The sequence below is a fragment of the Mus musculus genome, chromosome 9, assembly GCF_000001635.26.
Source record: "Mus musculus strain C57BL/6J chromosome 9, GRCm38.p6 C57BL/6J".
In the NCBI taxonomy this organism is placed as follows: Eukaryota; Metazoa; Chordata; class Mammalia; order Rodentia; family Muridae; genus Mus; species Mus musculus.
The window spans coordinates 89135384-89158002 of NC_000075.6; the positions used below are offsets into that span (position 1 = coordinate 89135384).

At 40.4% G+C, this 22619-nt stretch overlaps 1 long non-coding RNA gene across 1 annotated transcript in view; it reads right to left on the reverse strand.

Moving 5' to 3' along the window:
* Positions 1 to 22619, reverse strand: part of 4930579C12Rik (RIKEN cDNA 4930579C12 gene) — a 64779-nt gene that overhangs the window by 22275 nt on the left and 19885 nt on the right. The window contains exons 10-15 of the long non-coding RNA NR_168074.1: positions 21991 to 22104; positions 17386 to 17456; positions 14748 to 16669; positions 3402 to 3472; positions 2643 to 2667; positions 1645 to 1758 (exon numbers count right to left, since the gene is read on the reverse strand). This is a non-coding gene — a long non-coding RNA (RIKEN cDNA 4930579C12 gene). The remainder of the gene's footprint in view (positions 1 to 1644; positions 1759 to 2642; positions 2668 to 3401; positions 3473 to 14747; positions 16670 to 17385; positions 17457 to 21990; positions 22105 to 22619) is intronic.

Sequence of the window (22619 nt, forward strand, 5' to 3'; positions counted from 1 at the left end):
ACTAGGTCCTTTCACATGCTAGGAATACACTGAACCAACTGGACTATACATCCTGCCCACATTAGTTCTCTGTGACAAATTCTTTTCAAGCCAAAGGCCTGACTGTGAAGGTACTTTAACACATCCAGCATCCTAGCCAAACCCTGCCTGTATAACTCAGAGTTGCCTATATAACTCAGAGTTGCCTATATAACTCAGAGTTGCCTATATAACTCAGAGTTGCAGATATAACTCAGAGTTGCCTATATAACTCACAGTTTCCTATATAACTCACAGTTGCCATATATAACTCAGAGTTGCCTATATAACTCAGAGTTGCAGATATAACTCAGAGTTGCCTATATAACTCAGAGTTGCCTATATAACTCAGAGTTGCCTATATAACTCAGAGTTGCCTATATAACTCACAGTTGCCATATATTAACTCATAGTTGCCTAAATAACTAAGAGTTGCAGATATAACTCAGAGTTGCCTATATAACTCAGAGTTGCAGATAAAACTCAGAGTTGCCTATATAACTCAGAGTTGCCTATATAACTCAGAGTTTCCTATATAACTCAGAGTTGCCTATATAACTCAGAGTTGCCTATATAACTCAGAGTTTCCTATATAACTCAGAGTTTCCTATATTGTTGGACTGAGTGCTCAGACTCAACAGGCAGCATGAAGACTGACCACCAGTGATAGAAGTAATATTGGAACTCAAAATTGAGATTGCATTTAAAGATGTATATATAACAAAGAGACTGATCTAGCACTACTCAATAACCAAGGGCTGACTGGAGTTCTTAGTAGACATTGCCCATAAATTGTTCATAACATGGCTCTTTGAGATCATGTTAATGTTGTCTAGTCTGTTAAGCCTTTCCACCAGTTCTAAATGTAATGAGCCATTTCTATTGTAAGTCCAGTTATCAAATACACTCAACCTATTCATTTTAATGTAGTGTCTTCCTACACTCAAACTCTCTGATCTGATCAAGCATGTGGACTTTCTCATCTACCATACTTGTGAATGTCTTCAGGGAGATAAAGAGCACTGCCCAGGCTTCTGCTGACTGTTGGTGCTTGTCAGTGCATGGGATCTCACTAGGTGGGGTTACCGGAGACAGATGCTAGGAAGCTGGAACACTCACACAGGGATTGCTGAACCCTTAATGAAGTATTCCTTGAGCTCAATGGCTACAGAGGCTGATGACTCATCTCTATACTTTGGGTAAGATTCTCCTGAGAACTGCACAAAGAAATAAATCTGCTGCCCATCGGTATGGTGAGGTTAAAACACATTTTTGTGGGTAAAATGTGTATCTTCCTTTTTGAATTGAGAAATTTGTCACTGGGGAGTGGATTGTGTAATGGGGCTAACTCTCTTAGGGAAAAACCTATGTAGTCACTGACTGGTGCACAAAACCCACCCCCTCCCAAACAAAAGGCTTTAGAGTTGAAAGCAGTTATTGTAGACACAGGGCTATGACTGAGACCAATAACGGAATGCATTTCTAAATTCTGTGGTCGTAGTTCAGTTAAAGACATAGATATATCACCATTGTTTCCATAGGAAATATAGCCTTAAACATTTCTATAAATTGGCCTAGGAGACAAAAGAATTATCAACCATTATACAATTAGAATTGTCACAGTACCTTTATCACTCTTTCCTCTTGTTTTAGGTGAAAGAATTGTACAGCCTTGTAGTTGCCTCACCTCAGAAGGGCATATGGCTTGCTTGCATTCCATTCTTTTGAGTATTGCAGAAACTGAGAATACATTACAAAGAGGAAGTTGTGTCCACCTTTTGGTAGAAAACTCAACCAAACTAACAACTACTGAGTATTTGTGCATTTGATCTGAATGCTTGTTCCAGGTACAGTCATCAGAGTGAGACTGGTGCTTCAGGAGGATCACTACATATCGTGTACAATGAGTTAGGCATTGAATGGACATCACAGGATTCCCAGATAAAGCCTAAATATAGATGGATAAAAAAACACAGAAGAAAGAGCCTCACGACTGAGCATGCTGTGTGAGTGTGCTGCCCAATGGGCATCACTCTAACCCTTCTTAGAGCCACAAGCACAAAGTGACACCCATGCAATGGACCATCTAGAGACTACCATATCCAGGGATCTAGGGATGCACCCCATAATCAGCTTCCAAACGCTGACACCATTGCATACACTAGCAAGATTTTGCTGAAAGGACCCAGATATAGCTGTCTCTTCTGAGACTATGCCGGGCCTAGCAAACACAGAAGTGGATGCTCACAGTCAGCTATTGGATGGATCACAGGGCTCCCAATGGAGGAGCTAGAGAAAGTACCCAAAAAGCTAAATGGATCTGCAACCCTATAGGTGGAACAACATTATGAACTAACCAGTACCCCAGATCTCTTGACTCTAGCTGCATATGTATGAAAAGATGGCCTAGTCGGCCATCACGGGAAAGAGAGGCCCATTGGACACGCAAACTGTATATGCCCCAGTACAGGGGAACGCCAGGGCCAAAAAAATGGGAATGGGTGGGTAGGGAAGTGGGGGGGAGGGTATGGGGGACTTTTGGAATAGCATTGGAAATGTAATTGAAGAAAATATGTAATAAATAAATAAATAAATAAATAAATAAGAGACTTGGCAATACATACTGCGTCTCTGTTTTCTTTCTTCCACCTGAAATTTAAAGGAGAGAAAAGGGTATGCAGTGCAGGTCACACTAGTTTCTGTTTGCATAGGTCTTTGAAAAATATATCAACATGTTCTTAATGCCAATCAGCATTTGTAAGTATCTTTAAGTGACAGATTATGTATTAGTATATTCTGTGAATATATCACAGAAGACTGGAATTTCTTAGTTGTGCCACTTCCCACTTTTCCTATTTCAAAGGCCAAATTAACTACCACTATCTGTTTGTCCTCTGCTCAGTGTTCTGTAAGCCACACTGCAACATGCTTGAGCAGCTTTAGAAGTCAACTGTGGAATTAATCCCTTCTGCAATATGGTCTCTATTATTTATAGTAATGCTTATGTGTTAAGTCTTACCACTTAGCATCCCCACATGGACAAATGAAGCGTCCTCCACACTGACCTTTGTGGGACATACTGCATGTACGTCAAGGGATCCTGACATGATTGTCAACTTATAAATGAAATTTATACGTTTTTCCAAAAGAGGAACATTTTTCTCCAGAATAAAAGGTCCTATAACACAGACTGTGACACTTGACATTGGGTGCTTTGGTGCTCTGTTCAGTCAGGACCAGGCTACTACAATCCCACTTTCCCCTTGCTTAAGCTAAGTCTCTCAAGAGCTAAGATAACTCTGCTCAACATTGTTGTTAAAATGGGATTTTGACTGAAGAATAAGATCACTAAAGTAACATTTCTATCTTAAAGGCCTTCTTACCGACTCAATGCTCTCTGATGTGTGTTTTTGGGCATCTTGTGCAAGTTTGTTGTCAGCATTCTCCGGTATGTCTAAGAGGACAGAAAGTGACAGTCAGCTCATGGAACTGCTTACAACTTATGCAGTATCCTTGCTTGGTGTGGGGAAAAGTGTGGGCAAATGCATGAGATTAGACCTAATGATCAAGTTGATTGGTTTGCTGCTAGCTTGTCTTCCCTTGAAGGCATATTAAAGAAAGACCTAGAGAGATATGAGTAACAGAAATACTACATTTTAAGACAGGGGGAACCCAAAGTAACATAATAATCCATCTTTGATTGTGTATTATAAAATTAAGTTTTCACACATATTTTGTATGGTGGGACACTTTTGTATTTCAGAGAACATCTTGTAGATCTCCTTCTCCTCTTTTGTCATATATGTTCTAGAGATTTCAATTTCAGGTCATTGGGCGTGGTGGAGTCATCCATTTTCTTGGAAAGGACAACTCTTCTTCATAAGTGTAACCTAGGATACTCACATTACCCTGAGCAACTCTGCCCATCCATTCAGACCATGCAGATTCTGAGACAAGAGGAGTCTACAGTCTTGGGCTGTCGTGTTTGCTCTCATCTAGAACCCTTACCCCATCTCACTTCTCAGTTTCAGATCCAGGTAGTAGCCAGATCCATTTGCTTTTAGGACTTGTCTGAAACAGGATTGTTACCACATGTCTCTGTATCCACAAATTCCTCAAGAGCCAGGTAGAAGTTGGATCTGCTATTTCGCTTGGTAAATCTGACTCCATTTCCTCCTTCCCTGCTGCCTACTCCCAAATGCAGGCCAGGGATAGCAATGACATATGCATTCTGACTTACTGACGCTAACCTAGCTCCTTCACCCAAGTATATAAAAAGAGAAAAACTAAAATTATCCCTATTGTAAGGTGATGTTTATGTAAGTATAGATCTCAAAAACCCCAACAGAAATAAGCAACATTTTCAGTGAAGTGCTAGAATACAAATTCAACTTTAAAAATCAGAAACCTTTCTATATACCAATACAAAGCAAGCTGAAAAAGAGATGAAGGAAACATTCGTATTCAAGGTAGCCTCCAAAATTAAATATTTAGAAGTAAATTTAAAAGGAAGAGAAAGATAAGGGAATAAATTTAATAAGGGAAGAGATATCTACAGTGAAAACTTTATATCCTTCAAGGAGACACAAGAAAGTGGAAACCCCAATATGCTCTTGGATTGTTAGACTTAACAATGATCATACTACAAATGAAATTCCAATAGTCAATGCAATGAAATTCAAAATCCATGTGACATTCTTCACAAAAATTCAAAAGTCCTAAAAACTCATGTGGAAGCACAAAGAGATCCAGAATAGCCAAATCTATCTTGGGCAAGTGACCATGTTGGAGGGATTAACATCCCAGATATTATGCTATATTGCAGTTTTAGTAACAAAGATAGCATAGTCATGGCACAAAGTAGATATGTATATCAATAACACACAAAACTCATGCACACAATTAAAACTTTTCATACTTGGTCATTATTCCAAATAAACACAAGCCAGCATCTTCAACAAATAGTGAGGGGAAATCAGGGAAAGTGGGGAAAGCACATGTGCAGTCATGAAATTAGATCTTTGTCTATCATCCTGCCCCAAGTCAACTCTAAATGGATCAAAGGCCTAAAAGTGAAACCTTTTTTTTAATATATATTATTTTTTTATTATGTAATTTCCTCAATTACATTTCCAATGCTATCCCAAAAGTCCCCCACACACACCCCCACTCCCCTACCCACCCATTCCCATTTTTTGGCCCTGGCATTCCCCTGTACTGGGGCATATGAAGTTTGCCTGTCCAATGGGCCTCTCTTTCCAGTGATGGCTGACTAGGCCATCTTTTGATACATATACAGCTAGAGTCAAGAGCTCCAGGGTACTGGTTAGTTCATAATGTTACACCTACAGGGTTGCAGATCTCTTTAGCTCCTTGGATACTTTCTCTAGCTCCTCCATTGGGGGCCCTGTGATCCATCCAATAGTTGACTGTGAGCATCCACTTCTGTGTTTGCTAGGCCCCAGCCTAGTCTCACAAGAGACAGCTATATCATGGTCCTTGCAACAAACGCTTGCTAGTGTATGCAATGGTGTCATCGTTTGGAGGCTAATTATGGGATGGATCCCTGGATATGGCAGTCTCTAGATGGTCCATCTAAAGTGAAACCTTAAAAGCTGAAACAGTCAAACAAACACAGAGGCAGCCCCCAAAGGCTTTCTGAAACGGACTTCCTTTACTCAGTAATTATGGCCGAAATGGACAATTATAACTCATAAATCAACAAAAAGGGCTGTATAACAATAACAAAAATCAACCCTGAAGTTGAAAATACAAGAGAAAGGGTCTTTGCCAGCTGCATCTCTGATACAGCATTCATAGCCAGAATATACAAAACAAACAAACAAAAAACCAACCCATAAAAAGAAAGTGCTTGGGCTGGAGAGATGGCTCAGTGGTTAAGAGCACTGACTGCTTTTCTGAAGGTCCTGGGTTCAAATCCCAAAAACCACATGGTAGCTCACAACCATCCATAATAAGATCTGACAACCTCTTCCGCTGTGTCTGAAGACAGCTACAGTGTACTTACAAATGATAAATAAATAAAGCTTTAAACAAAACAAAATAAAAGGGCAATATGGCACCATTAAAACCCAGCAATACTACTAAGTAAGCTAGGAATATCCTAACACACCTGTATCACAAGAAAAATCTAATCTAATGAAGATGGTAGAGACATTCAAAGAGGAAACAAACCCCTTGAACAAATACAGGAAAATACAATCAAACACATAAAGTCCTTTAAAGAGGAAAGGAATAAATATAAAGAAATACAGAAAACCATAATCAAACAGGAAATTGACAAATCTGATCAAGAACTGAAAATGGAAATAGAAGCAATAAAGAAAACACAACTTAGGCAATCTTGAAACAAGAACTTTAGATGCAAGTATCACTAACAGAATACAGGAGTTGGAAGATAGAGTCTCAGGCTTAGAAGATATGCTAGAAGGAATTAATACATTGGTCAAAGAAAATGCTAAATCTAAAAAGACTGTGACATGAAACATCCAAGAAATTTGGGACACTATGAAAAAACCAAACCTAAGAATAATAGGAATAGAAAAAGGAGAAGATTCCCAGCTCAAAGTCCCAGAAAATATCTTCAACAGAATCATACATACTTCCCAAAGCTAAAGAAAGAGATAGTCATAAATGTTCAAGAAACTTGCAGAATGTCAAATAGATTGGACCAGAAAACAAAATCCTGCTGCCACACAATAATCAAAACACTAAAATTACAGAGCAAAGAAAGAATATTGAAAACTGTAAGAGAAAAGGGCCATATAAAAAGGCAGACCTATCAAAATCACACCTAACTTCTCAACAGAGAATCTAAAAGCCAGAGGGCCTGGGAAAATGACTGGGAGTCACTCAGACCAAATATCGCATCCCAGCCCTACTATACCCAGCTAAATTTTCAATCACCGTGCATGGATAAAACAAGATATAGTATAACAAAACCGAATTGAAACAGTATCTTTCCACTAATCTAAATCTAGAGAGGATACTCGTAGGAAAACTCCAATACAAGGAGGGTAACGTTACCCAATAAACAACAGAAATAAATCATCACACCAGCACAACCAAAAAGAGAAACCCACACATACACACAGCCACCAGCAACATTAAAATGATAGGAATTAACAGTCATTGGTCACTAATATTTCACATCATCAATGGATTCAATTCCTCACTAAAAAGACACAGGCTAACAGAGTGGATGCCTAAACAGTATTCACCATTCTGCTTTATAAAAGAAACACACCTCAGCAACAAAGATAGATATTATCTCTGTGTAAAGGGCTAGAAGAAAGTTTTCCAAGCAAACAGACCCAAGAAACAAGTAGCCATTCTCATATCTAATAAATTAGACTTTAACTAAAAGTCTATTGTAGATGAATATTGATGCAAAAATACCCCTTCATGTTAAAAGACTTGGAGAGATCAGATGTACAAGGGGCAAACCTAGACACATAAAAGGCAATATACATGAAGCCACAGCTAACATCAAATCAAATGGAGAGAAACTTAAAGCAATTCCACTAAAATTAGACACAAGACAAGGCTGTTCACTCTCCCAATATGTCTTCAATATAGTCCTTGAAGCCCCAGCTAGAGCAATAAGACAACTAAAACAGATCAAGAGAATACAAATTAGAAAAGAAGTCAAAGAATTGCTAATTGTAGATGATATGATAGTATACACTATTGACTCCAAAAATTCTACCAGAGAACTCCTATAGATGATAAACACCTTGAGCAAGTGGCAGGATGTAACTAAAAAATTCAGTAGCTCTCCTTTGTATAATAAATAAAAGAAAGCAAGTTAAGAAATACATCAAAGAAACAACAGTTTTTAATAGCCACAAATAATATAAAATATTCTGGTGTAGTTCTAATCAACCAAGTAAAAGACCTTTATGACAAGAACTTCAAGTCGCTGAAGAAAGAAGTTGAGGAAGATATCAAAAGACGGAAAAAAACTCCCCTGCTCATGGATCAGTAGGGTTAACATAGTGGAAATAGCCATCTTACCAAAAGCTATCTACAGATTCAATGCAATTCCCATTAAAATTCCAACACAATTCTTTACAGATCTTGAAAGAACAACTCTCACCTTCATATGGAGCAATGGAACTCCAGGATAGCTAAAACCATCCTGTACAATAAAAGAACTTCTGAAGGTATCACCATCCCTGATTTCAAGCTGTACTAGAGATCAGTAAAAATAAAACTTCATGGTATTGGTATAGAAACAGAGAAATTAGTCAATGGAATGGAATGTAAGACCCTGAAATAAACCTATAACACCTACAGACAATTTTTGACAAAGAACCCAAGACCATACAGTGGAAAAGAGAGAACATCTTCAACAAATGGTGCTGGTCTACCTGGATATCTGCATGTAGAAGAATGCAAATAGATCCATATTTATCTCCCTGCACAAAACTCAAGTTCAAGTGGATCAAAGACCTCAACATAAAATAATATACACCAAATCTACTATAAGAGAAAGAGGAGAACAGTCTTGAATGCATGGGCACAGGAGAGAATTTCCTCAACAGAACACCGACAGCTCACATACTAAGATCAACAATTAATAAACGGGACTTCATGAAACCGAAAAGCTTCTGTAAAGGCAAAGGACACTGTCAGTAGGACAAAACAGCAGCATACAGGCTAATTTCCAAACTATGTAAAGAACTCAAGAAGATACATATGAATAAACCAAATAACTCAATTAAAAATGAGGTACAAAGGTAAACAGAGAACACATAAGAGAGGAACCTCTACCGGCCATGAAACACTTAAAGAAATGTTCAATGTCCCTTCTCATCAGAGAAATGAAAATTAAAATAGCTCTGAGATTACACCTTATACCCATCAGAATGGTTAAGATCAAAATCTCGACTGATAGCAGATGCTGGTGAGCATGTGGAACAAGGGAAACACTCTTCCATTACTAGAGAGAATGCAAATTTATGCAACCATTCTGGAAATCAATTTGGCATTTCTCAGAAGACTAGGATTAGTTCTACCTCAAGAGCCAGCTATACCTTAACTCCTGGACATATATTCAAAGGTGCTCTCCTATCCCACAAGGCCACTTGCTGAACTATGTTCATAGCAGCTTTATTTGTAATAACCAGAAACTGGAAACAATCTAGATGTTTCTCAAGGGAAATTGGATACAGAAAATGGAGTGTATCTACACAATGGAATACTACTCAGCCATTAAAAACAAAGGCATCATGAACTTCTCATGCCAATGGATAGAACTACTATCATGCTCAGTGAGGTATCCCAGACTCAAAAGGACATGCATGGTAAGTACTCGGTTAGAAGTGGATATTAGCCATAAACTTCAGGCTAGCGATGTACTAATACACAGACCCTAAGAAGCTAAATAGAAAGGAGGGCATAAGGGGGGAATCTTTCAATTTCATTCAGAAGGTAGATGAGATAATCACTGGAGGTGGATGGATTGAGGTAACTGTGTGGGAGTGGGGATAGGGAGGGGAACACGGTGTAGGATTAGGTGTAGGCAAAGCCAAGGAAGTGAGGGCTGAGAGAGTGACCAGAAATAGGCAGTGAGATGGCCATTTCTGGCATCAGTCAAGACGGAATGGGCAGCACTTTCAGCAGTACAGGTGGCTCTTCTCAGAGGATAGCCAGGATCTCTAGAAGCATTAGTTACCGTGGGAGCTGACTAGGTGTCAGGGGAGCATCTGCTAGTCCCAGAGCCTAGCTGGATCCAGCATGCATTTTTAAAATTAGGTGCAACAGTACATCTCTAGGAGGTGTCAGAGACCTGAGAGATGGTTTGGGGGAGTCTCCAGGAAGTGTATGAAGGTGACCCTAGCTGAGACTCCTAGCAGTGGGGCATAGGGAGACTGAAGTGGCCACCTCCTATAGCCAGGTTGGACTCCCAGTGAAGGGGTAAAGACACAAATCTATTCACAAAATATTCAACCCAAGATTTGTCCTACCAACAAGAAATACAGGGACAAAGATGGAGCAGAGACTGAAGGACTATCCAACCAATAACTGGAACAACTTGAGTTCCTCCCATAGGCAAACACCAATCCCTGACACTATTAATGCTACTTTGTAATATTTGTAGACAGGACTCTAATATAACTGTCCTCTGAGAGGCTCTACCCAGCAACTGCCTGAATCAGAGACCCATAGCCAAATATTAGACAGAGCTCAGGAAGACTTGTAGAAACGATCTTAGAAAGTTGGGGAAAGAATTGAGGGACCCAGAGGGGATACAGACTCTACAAGAAATCCAACAGAGTCAACTAACCTGGACCCTTGGGGTCTCTCCAAGACTGAACCACCAACCAAAGAGCAAGCCCAGGCTGGACTTAGGACCCTGCACATATATAGCATATGTGAAATTAGGCTTCATGTGAGCACCCCAAGAATTGGATTGGGGGTTGTCCCTGACTGTTGCCTGATGTGGATCCTGTTCCCCTAACTGGCCTACTTTGCCCTCAGTGGGAAAGGACATGCCTGCCTAGTCCTGCAGTGACTTGATGTGCCAGGGTGAGTTGGTACTGCAAAGGTGGGTGGGGGGGGGGCAGGAGTGGCAGCTCCCCTTTCTCAGAGTAGAAGTGGGGGTTGCAGAGAGGAGCTATATAAAGGGAGGACAGGTAGCAGGGTTTTTGTGATCAGGATGTGAAGAGAATAAATAAATTAGTGGGAAAAGGGTAATCATATTCAATTCTCAATGAATTAAATAAGTAAATTAAAACAACTCTTGCTCTTAGCCTTCAATCAAGGTCTCCTCACTGAAGCTGGACCAAGGTTTGGAGGCAACCAGTCCCCACATTCTCCTTCCTCTGCAACTGCCTATGCTGGGGTGTGCATGCACATGGCAATTCCTGGTATTTTGATGGGCCCTAGGGTTCCAAAACAAATTGCTAATATGTGTACAGCAAGTGTTTCCACATGCTGAGCCTCTGTGCACCTTGTAGCTTACTTTACATAACCATTTCAGGTGAGCATTCATGTTCCTTTACATTATTGCTTAAAGTTAGAACATGACATGTTCCATAATTGTGAATACAAAGGAATAAAATCAATTTAAAGTTTTATTCATTTTATTGTTTATTTAAATTATTTAACCCTACCCCATGCTTCTATGAGTTTGCTCCCCCGTCCATCCACCCACTCCTACCTCAGCAGCCTAGCATTCCCCTACGCTGGGGCATCAAGCCTCCACAGGACCAAGGGCCTCCTCTCACATTGATGCCAGATAAGGCAAGCCTCTGCTACATGTGCAGCTGGAGACATGGGTCCTTCCATATGTACTCTTTGGTTGGTGATTTAGTCCCTGGGAGGTTTGGGGGGGTCTGGCTGGCTAATATTGGTGTTCTGCCTATCGAGTTGCAAACCCCTTCAGCTCCATAAGTCCTTCCCCTAACTCCTCCTCTGGGGTCTCTGTGCTCAGTCTGTTGGTTGACTGCATGCATCAACATCTGTATTGGTCAGGCTCTGGCAGAGCCCCTCAGGAGACAGCTATATCATGCTCCAGTAAAGCACACTATTTCATCACACATTTTACATTTTAATGAAGTACATTGCAAAATGGGTGATATACCTGTGTTTTGAGTGTTTATGAACATACAGTATTCTGATCATTATGGCATTTCTGATTTCTAAAGTATATTTGAAAGCCCTTTAAATATTACAATTCAAACTATGAACAGAGGCCTTTTTGCAAGGACATGTGACTTTTCCTAGATAAGGCTCAAAGGCAGACAAATCTTAGAGGGTTCTGCCTTTCTATGCAAGATGAAGTCACATACAAAAAGTGTATACATGGAAGGCTCCACAGGGTCAAGTTAGGAGCGGACATTGCAGTAATTGGTGTCAAATGCTCAGGTGTTTCAAAGGGGTCCAAATAGATGATCACAGATCCGTGATTTATCTTTGTTATTCTCCATAGTTTGGGAAATTGCTTTTCAGGCTTGTTTGACAATTTTTTTAGTTGTTCTCTTATTGTGTTTTCTATCACACTGTTTATAAGTCATCTAACTGATTTTAGACTTAATTCCTCCCTCTTGTTTCTCATATTCAAATATTCATTTAAAAAGAGCCAATGCTGGGGCCAGAGAGCAGGTCTCTCCTAACTTGATAGATTAGAGGCTCAGATATGTTGAATACCTCAATCATCCCAAATGGCAGTGCAGGTTGAGGAGCATAGGGTGGGTATGAACACATATTAACACTAGGCCTTTGCTTAACAGGACATTGCAGATATAGTACCTCTGTCAGAGTAAACAGCCATTTGTCAATCTACCAACTCTACTATGTTGGTACCACATGAAGCAAGAGTTAGCAGTGAACAGAAGATCATTTATAGGCTGCTATAAGTCCTGAAGGATGACAGAAAGGGGCTCTGTTCTTCCAGTATCACTGGGTTTACACTGCTAGATTATTACCTGCAGGATTCTGTGAGTGCAGGGAAAAAGCATTGTCCCTCATCAGACAGACTGCCTCTCTCCAGGTTATATACAAACCGAAGACATTACTTCACAGACATTGTCCTGGTGAATCTCAGCTGTCAAATAGATGATATTCAGATACCGGACATGAAAGTATTAGATTATAGCATTTAGTTTAGCTGAGGTGGGACATCAAATAAACTGTGTGACATTATTCCTTAGGAAAGGATCAAGACCATATAGAAAGAAGAAAGTGAGCTGAAAACAGGCATTCCTTCTTCTGGGTTTTTGTTTGTTTGTTTTGGACTGGGTTGTAGTGTGACTCCGGCACAAATATCTGTCTCTGGGTATAGCTTTACCCTGTTTATGATCTATAAGCTTAAATTTCATTGAAAAACAAAGCCAAGTGGATGCTCACAGTCAGCTATTGGATGGACCACAGGGCCCCAATGGAGGAGCTAGCGAAAGTACCCAAGGAACTAAAGGGGTCTGCAACGCTATAGGTGGAACAACAATATGAACTAACCAGTAACCCTGCAGTACCCCGTGTTTCTAACTGCATATGTATCAGAAGATGGCCTAGTCGGCCATCAGTGGATAGAGAGGCCCATCGGTCTTGCAAACTTTATATGTCTCAGTACAGGGGAACGCCAGGGCCAAGAAGTGGGAGTGGGTGGGTAGGGGAGTGAGGGGAGGAAGGGTATGGGGACTTTTGGAATAGCATTGGAAATGTAAATGAAGAAAATACCTAAAAAAAAAATGAAAAAAAAAAAGAAAAACAAAGCCATTCCTTCTTCTTTTTTTTTTTGTATTTTTTTAAAATTTTTTTATTACATATTTTCCTCAATTACATTTTCAATGCTATCCCAAAAGCCTCCCACACCCCCACCTCCCCTACCCACCCATTCCCATTTTTTGGCCCTGGCGTTCCCCTGTACTGGGGCATATAAAGTTTGCCTGTCCAGTGGGCCTCTCTTTCCAGTGATGGCCGATTAGGCCATCTTTTGATACATATGCAGCTAGAGACAAGAGCTCCGGGGTACTGGTTAGTTCATAATGTTGTTCTACCTATAGGGTTGCAGATCCCTTTAGCTCCTTGGGTACTTTCTCTAGCTCCTCCATTGGGAGCCCTGTGATCCATCCAATAGTTGACTGTGAACATCCACTTCTGTGTTTGTTAGGCCCCGGTCTAGTCTCACAAGAGACGGCTATATCACGGTCCTTGCACCAAATGCTTGCTAGTGTATGCAATGGTGTCATCATTTGGAGGCTAATTATTGGATGGATCCCTGGATATGGCAGTCTCTTGATGGTCCATCCTTTTGTCTCAGCTCCAAACTTTGTCTCTGTAACTCCTTCCATGGATGATTGTTTCCAATTCTAAGAAGGGGCAAAGTGTCCACACTTTGGTCTTCGTTCTTCTTCAGTTTCATGTGTTTTGCAAATTGTACCTTATATCTCAATATATTAAGTTTCAGGGCTAATATACACTTATCTTTGAGTACATATTATCTGAGTTCTTTTGTGACTGTGTTACTTCACTCAGGATGATGCCCTCCACCATTCCTTCTTTAGGATGTTTTATTTACAATATTTTGCCACAACTGGGAAAATAGGTGAGGCAGACATTAAAGTGTAGCTACTGTAAGCAAAAGCTTGGACATTAGGCAGTGACACTGGCTGAAAAGAACAAGTGTCTTGGGAAAGACAATCTTCTAATGACAAAGTGCACTTCCTGACTTTCAAAGCTGCCATTCCCCTTTCCTTTACTGATATCTTTCCCATGTTCTCACTCTCTTCAAGTTCAATGTGTAACATGACCATTCCTAGTATCCTAGCCACTCAGATCAACCTGAAATTCTGGTACTTCACTTGATTTCTACCCTCAATCATAAGATATTTAAGAATTACTACATCAAGGAACTGAGAGAGAAAGTATGAGAGGGTGGTTCACCTATTCCTGTCTATACCAAAGGACTCCCCAATGACTCACATAAGATAAGCCACAGCTTCAGACTGGTTCATGCCATTGAATTAGAGTGTAAGGTGACGTTAAATGTATTTAAAATTCTGGGGTTATATTTACACTTAAAATTATATATATATTTATATACACACATATGTATGATACATATATAAATGAACATTATTCATTTGTGTATATATTCATGTGTAAATATAGTATTAACTTATCTATAGATTTACATGTTAACCAAAATAATTTTTACCAACTATACAAATTTGGACAAAATTATATTATTCCCACAGTACCTTTTCTTTTTATTTCAGTTGTTTTTGTAGATGTAGCCTTAGAGACTGAAGGTCTCTGCGTGTCCTGGGGGACTACAGTTGTCTTATGACAAATTCCCCTTAAAAAAGAAAAAACTGAGAATGCAATTATAATAGGGAATAAGTCAGCTTCTTGGCAGAAAACTCAAGCAAACTAACAACTACTGAGTATTTGTGCATTTGATCTGACTGCTTGTTTCAGATACAGTCATCAGAGTGAGACTGGTACTTGAGGAGGAGCACTACATGTTGTGTAAAATGAGTTAGGCATTGAATGGACATCACAGGATTCCCAGATAGAGCCTAAACATAGATGGATATAAAAACACAGAGGGAAGATTCATATGACTGAGCATGCTGTGTGAGTGTGCTGCCCAATAGGCTTCACTCTAACCCTTCAAGTACACAGCCACACCCATGCAATGCCTTCAGCCAGCAACTCTTCACTACAACACAAAGACTTCCTTCTTAGTTGGTGGAGAAGGACTTCCCATGAGACTCACTAGGCTAGAACAGATCAATCTCTTTAGTGTACACTGTAGGGAAAGCACAGGCATTGCTGGAGTGCCCTGTGATGTCTGTGACAGGCCAGAAGACCTCAGCTGCATAGGAGTAACTGCGCCTGGACTCAGGAATGCATTTATACCAGAACATTGTAGAACACTTGTTTACTCTTCATTCTTATCAACTACATCTCACAGGCAATGTATGGCATTGCCTTAGTGGGATGTAGGGGAGGTAAGAAGCTGTGAGGCCCTCTGACTTTTCACCCAAGGTTACAATGATAGCTGCATTCATGCATCAGTGGCCATCTTCCCTGACAGATATAAGTGAAGGTACACATAGGCTACCTTTCAGCCCAAAAGAAGTTGTGGGATTCCTGGATCAGTAAACAGGGCCTTCCTCCACCATCCTCACACTGTGACCTGGCTCTCAGTGACTGAGTCTGATCACTGAGGAACAGAATCGGGAGGGGACCAAAGCCTGCAGAGTCCCACTGATGACTCAGACTCCAAGTCAGTACAACCCCGTTCTCACATGAAGGTGTGCAAATGGCAGCTTCTTTTGATCTGGTCATACCTAGATAAACCCTCAACTGGAGGAGACTGGAAAGGCAGCTTGGTGTCATTGTAGGTGACAAATGTCCCCTCATACAGTGTTGGGCTCCCATTGTCAGAATCTATGGTCTGACTAGAAGTGAGTGTTCTTTTCTACATCACATGCTTGTGGATGTATGTCTGTGGCAGATGGAGAGCAAAGCCCTGGCTCTGCCCACTGTGGTAATCATGGCAGAGTCTGGGCTCTCTGTGATTTTGACCTACTGAAGGAAGATGCTGGGAATATGAAATATAGGCATCACTAAGTGCTTGCTACACAAAGTGTCTGTTGATCTGCATGGAGAGCCACAATACTCACCTCTGTGCCCTGGCTTATTCTTCACTAGAGTACCACCATAAAGAAATGAATGCACTACATGTGATGAACTTTCAACTCATATTTTGTAGGTAAACTCTGTATTCTAATTTGTTACTTCCTTACTTTGTCAATGGAGATTGATCTGAGTAATTAGGGTACCTATCTTGAGAAAAAACAGATTTAGACTCTGCCTGGTATAGCACATCTTAAACAACTTAGAGAGATCATACTTGAATCCAGTTATGGTAGACAAACACCTCCAGTTTTTCTTTTAAGTTAAGGTAATATTTAAGAAAAAAATGAACAAACAAAACCAAAGAAAACAAAAAAACCAAACGAACAACTGAATACAAGTTCTTCCCAGTAGGTGGGCTAGAGCACCATTGTACACTAGAGAAAAGGATATCTAGTGTTTATGCAATTCCTTTCTAAAATGTATCTTAAGAGATTCTATAATACATACTGTGTCTACGCTTTTTAGTCTCCACCTGAAATTTAAAGGAAACAATATGAGGCAAAGGCCATGCTGAATTCTGTTTGCATGGGTCTTTGGAATGCATATCAACATGGTACGATGCCAATGAAAATGGGCAAAAGTCCTATATATTAGTATGTTTTATGATGGTGTCACAGAACAACTGCAGTTCTATAGTTTGTGGCACTTCCCACCACTTTTGTTGGTTTGAAGGCCAGATTAAACAACCTGGTTGGTCTCTTCTGAGCATTTCCTAGGCCACACTGCAGAATGTATAAGCATCTTTATAACCTGACTGTGATATTAATCCTTTCTACACCAGGGCCTGCCTCAATGGTTACACCAATACTCATGTCTTAGCACTCAACACCCATACACTGGAAACTTCCCTCACAGTGGTCTCTGAGGAACATACACAGTCTTCATTAAAATTACAGGAGCCAGAAGTGGTTGTCAACTTTTGAGTTAAAATTGTACATTTATGTAAAGAGGAAATTTTTTCTTCAGGACAAATTGCTCTCTCACACAAAGTGTGCTAAAAGACATTGCAAGCTTCTATGTTCAGTTATATTAGGAATAAGCTGGTACAATTCCATTTCCTGTTCTTCCTAAGCAAACCCTTTAATAACCATGATACACATGTCTTTTGTTAATCAAATGATATATCTACTACAACATAAGCAGATAGTGTAAGCCTTCTATATTAGGAAAAAAAAAATGACACCTTACCTTCACCATCCCTACTGGTGGCTCTCCCTGTCCCCTTGCTGATGGTGCAGTGTTCGCATTTTCAGGTACCACTGAAAGGAGAGGAAGTAACTGTTAATTTGTAGGTCTGTTTTTAATTACTCTAAGAGGCTTTGCTTGATGTGTATAGATGTCTATGAAGCTAGTATGCGTGACTCAGTCTAATTATTAAGCAGAGGTTGCTTGCTGCTCATTTCAGAACTGTGGATTATATTGTTGGAAAACAAAGTGGTGCAAAGAGAAGAATGGAAGCTTGGCACTTGAAAAATGGAGAAGCATCTGTAGAAGGATAAAGGTAAGGAATGGTAAGGAGGGCAATTGAGGTGTATGAGGTTAGAGGGGAGGGGGCGTGGGGCTCTGTAGGACCTACTACATACAAGCAGGAGGCCCTGTGTTTGTAGTGACTAACACAGCGCATTAACCCTACTAATACTGCCTATCACAGTGGAGCCAAACACACCTAAATGATGAGAGGATGTAGGAGAAGCTGACACACTTGCGATGAGCAAAGGCCTTGAGCATAATGAAGAAGCTTCAGGGAAAATACTTGCAGAAAACACATTTCTGAGATTATGAACTTATTCCCCTAAAAATGGCAAGATGGGTAAGGCTGCAACAAGGGAAAGACACAAATAGTGACAGCATGGAGGACAGACACAGCCCTATTCCCAGAGAGGTGCTAAGAGAACTGAAGTCCAAACACCTATGCTATGGTTCATTAGACTTGGGAATAGGTGTAATATACTAGAACTCCCAAACCCATGTTCTGAATGTTGAAGGCCAAACCAAGGAATTTCTGAAAGCTAGCCAAGGGTGTGCTAGAGCTCAGATCCCACTTCAATCACTAACTAGGTCAGAGGCTCCAAGATGGATGTCAGAACTCTAATCCTGCATGTCAGTCTGAGGTGAGGAACACAAACCACATAAAGTCATGTCTTAAGGTTTTACTGCTGTGAACAGACACCATGACCAATTCAACTCTTATAAAGGACAACATTTAATTGGGACTGACTTACAGGTTCAGATTCTGGTCTATTATCATCAAGGTGAGAGCATGGCAACATCCAGGCCTGCGTGGCACAAGAAAAGCTCAGAGTTCTATATCTTCATCTGAAGGCGGCTAGCACCAGGCAGCTATGATGACAGTCTTTAAGACCACACCCACATTGACATGCCTACTCTAACAAGGCCACACCTACTTCAATGGGGCCACACCTTCTAATAGTGCCATTCCTTGGGCCATGCATATACAAACCATCACAGGTTATATACTAAGCCCTTGTTCCAAAGACATTGCAGTTTAGGGGATTTTGACAGAATGAGAAGCCACCCCACCCTGTGGAGAGCATGTAAAGCACAAGGAAGAAAGGGAGTGCTGCTACAAGACCTGAAGAACAAGGGAGAGGCCCTGCTTCTCCTGCAGCATTGGGTTCACACTGTAAGATATTTATTACCTGCGGGTGCTTGTGAGGAAAGAAAGTTGTTTCCTATCAGATAAACCCACTCCTAGACAGGCTAATACACAAAGTGAAAACAACACTTGGCTGGTTCCATGATGCTTAATCTCAGCTGTCAACTAATAAGATCTAAGTCCTTCAGCCATGGCCTTGGTGTTTATTTTGATTAGATTAAGTCATGTTGGGAAGAACTGTTTCCTTAGGTACAATCATTCTCTTGGATGGAATCCTGGGCCATATAAGAGGAAGAAAAGTCAACAGAGGACATTCACTCATTTTCCTTTGCTTCTAAGGTATGGCTGCAATATCACTCTCCCTTAAGTTTCTGCCTCCATCTGCTGCTTCACAATTATGGGCTCCAAACTCAATTTTCATGGCAAAGTCAACCTTCCTTTGTTAAAGATGTGTCTTAACTAGGGGTTCTATTGCTATGAAGGGATACCAAAACCATGGCAACTCTTATAAAGCAAAACATGTCATTGGGGCTGGCTTACACAGTGTCAGAGGTTAGTCTATTATCATCGTGGCAGGAAAAACGGCAGCATGCAGGCAGACATGGTGCTAGAGAAGGAGCTGAGAGTTCTATGTCAGGATTGGCACGCAGTGAATAGGAAGTGAGTGACACACTAGGCCTAGTTTGAGCATCTGAGACCTCAAGGACCACCTCTACATTGATACTCTTACTCAGCAAGGGCACACCTACTCTAACAAGGCCACACCTCCTAATAGCGCCCCTCTGTATGGGCCACATACTCAATCACAGGAGTCTATGGAGTCATTCAGACCACTGCAGGATGGCTTTTTGTGGGTTTTTTTAAAATTTGTTTTTGGGTTTTTTGTTTTTGTTTGTTTTAAGAGTAGTTTGTCACTACTTCTGGAAAGTCAGCCCAATAAAATTTCCAAGGAGAGTTATAACAAACTACTGGAGAGATCAGGAATTCAAGGCCTATACCTAAGCATAATAAAAGCAATTTACTGCAAACCAACAGCCAATATCAAATTAAATGGAGACATACTTGCAGCAATCCCACTGAAATCAGGGAGAAGACAAGGATGCCCACTCTCCCCATATCTATTCAATATAGTACTCAAAGTGTTAGCTAGAACAATAAGACAACAAAAAGAGATCAAGGGGATACAGATTGGCAAAGAAGAAATAAACGTATCACTATTTGCAGATCATACATTAGTATACATAAGCGACACCAAAATCTCTACCAGAGAAATTCTCCAGCTGACAAACAACTTCAGCAAAGTGGCCAGATATAAAATTAACTCAAATAAATCAGTAGCCTTCCTTTATACAAATGATAAACAGGCTGAGAAAGAAATTAGGGAAACAAGTCCCTTCACAAAAGCCACAAATAATATAAAATATCTTGGGGTAACTCTAACCAAGGAAGTGAAAGACCTGTATGACAATAACTTCAAGTCTCTCAAGAAAGAAATTAAAGAAGATTTTAGAAAATGGAGAAATCTCCCAAGCTCATGGATTGGCAGGATTAACATAGTAAAAATGGCCATCCCACCAAAGGCAATCTATAGGTTCAATGCAATCCCCATCAAAATCCCAACACAATTCTTCAAAGACATGGAAAGAGCAATTCTCAAATTCATCTGGATAGGCAAAAAACCCAAAATAATGAAAACAATTCTTAACAATAAGAGAACAGCTGGTGGAATCACCATCCCTGACCTCAAGCTTTACTACAGAGCAATAGTGATAATAACTGGCATGGTATTGGTAGAGAGACAGACATGTTGATCAATGGAATAGAATTGAGATTCAGAAACAAAACCACACACTTACAGACACTTGGTGTTTGACAAAGAAGCCAAAAATATACAATGGAAAAAAAGAAAGCATCATAAATAAATGGTGCTGGTTCAACTGTCTGTCTGTCTGTCTGTCTGTAGAAAAATGAAAATAGACCCGTATTTGTCACCTTGCACAAAGCTCAAGTCCAAGTGGATCAAGGACCTCAACATAAAACCAGATATACTGTATCTAATAGAAGAGAAAGTGGGAAAGACCCTTGAACTCTTAGAACAGGGGGAAATTTCCTAAACAGAACTACAATGGCTCATGCTCTAAGATTAAGAATTGATAAATTGCAAGATGACCACTGTTGTTGAATTTTGGGAAGGCTGAAAGAAGCTGAGGAGAAGGGTGATCCTGTAGGAGGATGAACAGTCTTAGTTATTCTGGACTCCCGATATCTCTCAAACACTAGACCACCAAACAGACAGCATACACCAGCTGATATGAGGCCACCAACACACATACATAAAGTAGAGGGCTTCCAGGTCTGTGTTTATTCAGAGATGATGTATCTAATCCTCAAGAGACTGGAGACTCGAGGGAGTTTGGAGGTCAGGTGGAGTGGGGGTGGGGACATCCACATGGAGGCACTGGGGTGGGGTGGGGAGAAAGTATGGGATGTGGAACAGTTGGGGGATGGACTGGGAATACAATATGGAGTGTAAAAATAATTAATTAATTAATTAATTAATTAAAAAAAAAAACAAAAAACCAAGAGTCCCACACTAGGGTGTTAGGCGTGTCAGAGGTTGGAAGGTCTAAGTGTTCCAAGAAATACAGCCTCTAAATACCTGAGCCAGAAGCACAGCACACTCAACCTTGCCACTGTTAACTAGTATACATTTGAAGGAGAAAATGCACAGAAACTTCACATATTTCTCTGTCCTTAATGGTCTTTCCCACTCCCTTTGTCTCCCAAGCACAAGTTGTAAGATGACTACTCCTAGGGCTGTCTCTCAATGGACCTGACTGGGAATGCCTTTATCTAATTCAAATTTCATCCTCATTCTTGAGACTTTCCACATCTCTGTCATCCATGTCTGGACCAAACTGGCTGACATGCAGCTCAGTCATTCATGCCTACTGCGGGAGAAGCCATGAGTAGTCATACAAGGTAAGTCTCAGCTTTCCTCTGGTTTGCCATTAGTTAATGAAAAGCAAAGATGACAGTTAACTGCATCTTTAAATTCGTGTTTGTATTCCTACTGATGAACTAGATAAATTAACAATATTCACATATTAAAAGCTACAGCAAAACTTTTACATAGAATTATGTAATTGAACGGAATTACTGAATTCCCACAGTACCTTCTGTTGTAACGGGTGCTGTTTCTTTGGAGGTGCCAGGGAGTACTTGAGGTCTTTTCTCTTTAAGGGGGGCCACAACTCGCTTTCGAGAAAATAGCTTTAAGATTGCAGAAACTGGGAATACATTTATGGAAGAGTTATGTCAGCTTCATGTCGAACAAACAGGAAACTGAGAAGAGTTGAGTGTACATTTGACCGTATTTCTCTTTAGGTAAGACACTGTAATTAAGATGGCACTGCAGGAAGATCACTGAATTTAGTGTATAATTTACTGTACATCACATGACTATGGAGATAAAGTCTACTATGTACCACATGATGTTGTAGGTAAAGTCTATAATAATTTAGGTAAAACAACGGAGAGAGAGGCACAACCTGATGACATGTTGTTGGTATAGTGCCCGATAGGCAGCATTCAAATCCCATTTAGAGCATCACAACACAGAGTCATACATTCCTGCATTCCCTCTGTGATCACATCGTTGTGCCAGTAAACTTGAAGTTTCATATTGACCCACTGAAAACTTTCTGGTGTACAAGATAAGCATATAATGCTAACTCACAGTGAAAAGCACACGACTGCACACGTGCCCTGTGGTCTGTGTAATGTGAGGATAGTCCCATTAGAC